The sequence below is a fragment of the Raphanus sativus genome, chromosome 2, assembly GCF_000801105.2.
Source record: "Raphanus sativus cultivar WK10039 chromosome 2, ASM80110v3, whole genome shotgun sequence".
Lineage (NCBI taxonomy): Eukaryota > Viridiplantae > Streptophyta > Magnoliopsida > Brassicales > Brassicaceae > Raphanus > Raphanus sativus.
In genome coordinates this window covers 17,565,900-17,570,482 of record NC_079512.1, presented here as the reverse complement: position 1 = coordinate 17,570,482, position 4,583 = coordinate 17,565,900, and the positions used below count along the sequence as shown (strand labels likewise).

At 40.9% G+C, this 4,583-nt stretch overlaps 1 non-coding gene across 1 annotated transcript; it reads left to right on the top strand.

Annotated features, from left to right (window-relative positions):
• Positions 1-1,209: 1,209 nt before the first annotated feature.
• Positions 1,210-1,316, top strand: LOC130508805 (small nucleolar RNA R71). The gene has a single exon (XR_008942984.1). It is a non-coding gene; the product is annotated as a small nucleolar RNA R71 (small nucleolar RNA).
• The last annotated feature ends 3,267 nt before the right edge of the window (positions 1,317-4,583 follow it).

The window sequence follows — 4,583 nt, the reverse complement described above, 5'->3', positions numbered from 1 at the left end:
TCCATCTCTTTCTTCTTAGCAGCTAAAACATCTTTCAGGAACTTGCTGTATTGAGGAATCAGCATGAAAGCATCAATGATGGGCATTGTAACCTGAGCTTTACTATTCTGCTTCTCAAACAAAGCCTTGTACTTCTGTAGCAGCTGCTTCTTGAATCTACCAGGGAATGGAAGCTTGGGTTCATAGGGATGAGGGACAAAAGAGCTCTCACCTGCTGGAGCAGCAGATTCACCATCTTTTGTTGTCTTCTTCTCTTCTCCAACCTTTCCTTTACCCTTATCTTTCTCAATCTTCTCCAAGATCTCATCATCTGTCTTCTCATCAACAATGACCACTTCATCATCTAGATTGATGGCTACCTCCTCACCTTGTTTCTCAGCATCCTTGGTGAGGGTTCTAGGAGGTAACTGCTTACCACTCCTGAGTGTGATAGTTTTTGCTTCTTTGGGGTTTTGATCAGATTTTCCAGGTAGAGATCCTGGCTGACGATTCTGGTGGGTGCTCATGGAAGCAAACTGATTCTCCAAATTCTTGACAGAAGAAGTAAGGTGGGAGAATTTGTTCTTGAGCTCATTGTAGCTCCCATAATTCTTGGAGTAAAGCTTCTTCAGCTCATAGCCCACATGCTTCTCACTTCTAGTCTGAGACTCCAAGATTTGTTTCAGTAAGGCACCAGTGTTGCTCTTTTGAGGGGCAGAGGAGCTAGGAGAGGGATTTTGCTGAGGCTGATAGTTGCTCTGCTGGTTGTGTCTAGGCTGATAACCACTCTGCTGGTTGTTTGAATAGGGCTTATGTTGGTAGTTGTTGTACTGAAAGTTGGGTTCCTTCTTTTACCAGCTACCATTGTTGTTGATGAAACACAATTCTTCTTGCCCTTCCAAACCCTCAACCTCATTGACAGTAGGAGGTATCTCCTGTTGTGGGTTACCAACAAAGTTCACATGCGCTTGTGTGGCCTTATCAGCAATGAGTGTGTCAATCTTCTCCTGAAGAGCCTTTATCTCATTTCTTGTGTGCTTGTCATCACCTCTACTGCTTCTGTCATGGTCTCCACTGTAGACTGCATCACTCTTAACCATGTTGTCAACCAGAGCATCTGCTTCTTCCTCAGTTCTCCCCAAAAAGAACCCATTGCTAGCTGTATCCAGTCTGGCTCTGTACTTAGGAAGAGCACCTCTGTAGAATGTGCTCAGCAAGCTCTCCTTGGAAAAACCATGGTGTGGGCACTGAGCTTGATAACCATTGAATCTCTCCCAAGCTTCACTGAATCCTTCCAAGTTGTTCTGTTGGAAGCTGGAGATCTCGTTCCTCAACTTAGCAGTTCTTGAGGTAGAGAAGAACTTCTCCAAAAATGCCTTTTTGCAGTCTTCCCAAGTAGTGATGGAGTCACTTGGTAGTAGAGCTGGGCACAAGGCGAGTACTTGAAATTTTGCATCTACTTGCGACTTGACTTGTCTTGTACGAATAATAAAATTTTCGACTTGTACTTGACTTATTAGAAACGAGTACTTACTATTTCGAGTACTTGATCAAAAATGAATTACTTGCAAGTTACTTGCCTTGCTATATTGCTTACTATTTACGAGTATTTGTAAATTATTTACGAGTACTTATGAATTATTTACGAGTTTTTCGGTATGTTTAAAAACTATTTACTAAACAATACTCTATTAGAAATAGATATCTAATAGGTATGAAAGTATGTTTTGCCTATTCTATTTAAAATAACATATGAATTACTTTAAACAAAATATCTGTTCATATTATAGTGAAGAAAAATAAAAAAAATGTCATTCTCTAAATAAGTAAAAAGTAATAACAAGTCATATAACTAAATTTTTCAATACTTATTATTATGTAATATTTGACTAGATGACGACGAATATTTTAAACTCAAGATGGATAAGAAATAAGTAACAAATATAAGAAAAGTAATGAATAATTAATAGATCATGTAACAATGCAAGTAAATGAAAAGACAAATACGAAGAAATAATTAATAGATCATGTAACAATAGGAAGTAATGGAGTAAGTAACGGGACGAACGAGTCAAATAATAAAAATAATAATGATATTTGATACTTGACTTGCTCTTGCAAGTAATGAAAATTACCGACTTGCTATTTGCCTTGACAACACCGAGTACTTGAATTTTCAAGGCAAATACGGATCGGGTAACGAGTTTAAGGCGAGTAATGAGTAATGATGCCCAGCCCTACTTGGTAGAGATTTCTCCCACTGACGTGCCTTATCCCCCAAAGAGAAGGGGAATAGCTTGAGCTTTAAAGCATCCTCTGACACACCATTAGCCTTTGACATACCACAGTAGGTGTCAAACTTATCCAAGTGATCAAATGGGTCCTCCACAGCCAGACATGATACTTGTTGTTCTCTATGCAGTTGAGCAGCTCTGACTTGATCTCAAAGTTGTTAGCAGCCACAGTTGGTGCTCGGATTCCCAGTCTAGGACTGTGTATGTTGGGGCGGTCATAAGTGCCATGGGGCGAGCTGGTCGCTGTTGAGACCCTTGTGGTGGAACATTGTTGACTCCATTAGGGTTCTGAGGATTTTGTTGTTCTTCTATTGCAGCTTCCAGTGTCTGCAGTTGAGCCTGTTGCTCTTCTTGTCTTCTCTTTCTATCAAACTCTCTCTCTAAAGCTCTGATGTATGCTGCTCTTGGAACAAGGTTTGATGTACCCTTGTTCTTCAAGTTCATACACCTGAAAATCACAAAGAGTGAAGAAGAGAATCAGTAATTTACAAAAATAAAAATGACTTAGTATCAAGCAAATGACTAAATCTCAATGTTCAAATCAAACTCAGAATTTGGTAACGGCGCCAATTTGATGTCAGGAGTTTTCAGGTTCCTAAGACAAATGATGTAGTATATGGAAAGTTGTCGAACCAGTTCTGAGGGACTCAAAGCAGTGAGAATGCAAGTATTTGCTTAATTTAAGTGCAGCCAATGATTTGATGGTTTTTAACTATAACTAGAATGTAATTAACGAAATGATACTTTTTAACTATTGGAAAGGAGAACTCATGGGTATAGGTATTTAGACCTTGGGTGATCAGGTTTCGAACTAAGGATGGCAAATGATCAATCAAACTATCAACCTTAAGCCTAGACACAATTCTAAGCAAGCTCTATGTCTAGATGAATGCTCATTTGCTAACATATCTCAAACATTAAATGTCTTTGGTTGAATAACATAAAAGCCATCATTACTAACATGTCTATTAGCTATCTTAGCATCTTTAACAACAAATGTCTTTGGCAAAGTACACTAAAAGCCTATGAGAGTTGTCTCAGGCATTTCATCAAACACCTGTCGGGTGAGAAATGCCTAAAGGTCAACCTTTGAGTGGCCTACTCAAAAGATGCATTAAGATAGATCACTCTACTAGCAAGGAACAAGTATGATCTACACCTAAAACATCTTAGAACTAACCTAATCATCCTTAATCACCCTAACCCATGAATCCAAAAGGTGATTACTCACTAATCCCCATGATTCCTCTTAAACCCATATTGGATTTCAGATTAATCATGTAGAGAGATAATAGATAAGAAATCAACAAGAACACAAGAACATAACAATGAAATGATCAAAAGAGATGAACTTCTCAAAAGGTTTTTGTGTTTTCAAAGATAAAAGATGATCTAGCCTACAATGGCTTACAAAAGCTACTTAAACATAGGTTTAGAAAATGTAAAACATGCATAAAAATGACCAAAAGGCCCCTGATTAAACATAAAATTTGGGCACTCTCGCAGCACGGAGTGACCAGGCAGGGTCGCTCCAGGAGGTCGCTCCAGGCGTGGCTGAGGTGACGAGCGACCAGGAAGGGTCGCTGTGCTTGGTCGCTGCGAGTGAGGTGGTGTCACAGCGACCAGGTGGAGTCGCTTTGGTGAGGTCGCTCCAGGCCAATGAGGTCACAGCGGCCAGGTGGGGTCGCTCCGTTCAGGTCGCTCCGGATGGATATGTCTCTACTAAATTGGTCATAACTTCTTTATTACATCTCCAAATGACTTGAAACCACTTCCATTAGAAAGCTAACTCAATTTTCTATGTCTCCACAAAATCTTAGCAACATAAAATGCTTCTAAGGGCTCCATCCATTCTCATCTTTCTTCTCTTTTTGGATCACAATGCTCCCAAACATCTCAAATCACTTCATGGCACACTCCAACACCTAATAAGGACTAATGTATGCAAAATGCAACCTGAACATGCTAAATTCTAGTCTAAATGATAAAAATGCACATGAATGAATGGGTAAAACAATGCAAATATGCAAGATATCATCCAGCCAAGGCCTTATCCGGGAATGGACATGAGTCAGAACAGGTCATCCACCTCGCCCATGGGCGAGGACCACGGCATCCAGGTCACCTCGCCCACGGGCGAGGACCGTGCCGACCTGGCCAACTCGCCCACGGGTGAGGACCACCACGGCCAACGGGCGAGGACCACCACGTCTCGGTCACCTCGCCCTAGGGAGAGGACGGTCCGTCCCGGCCGTCCCGCCCTAGGGTGAGTTCGGTCTTGTTTCAATACCATGCATCCTTACCTAAGTT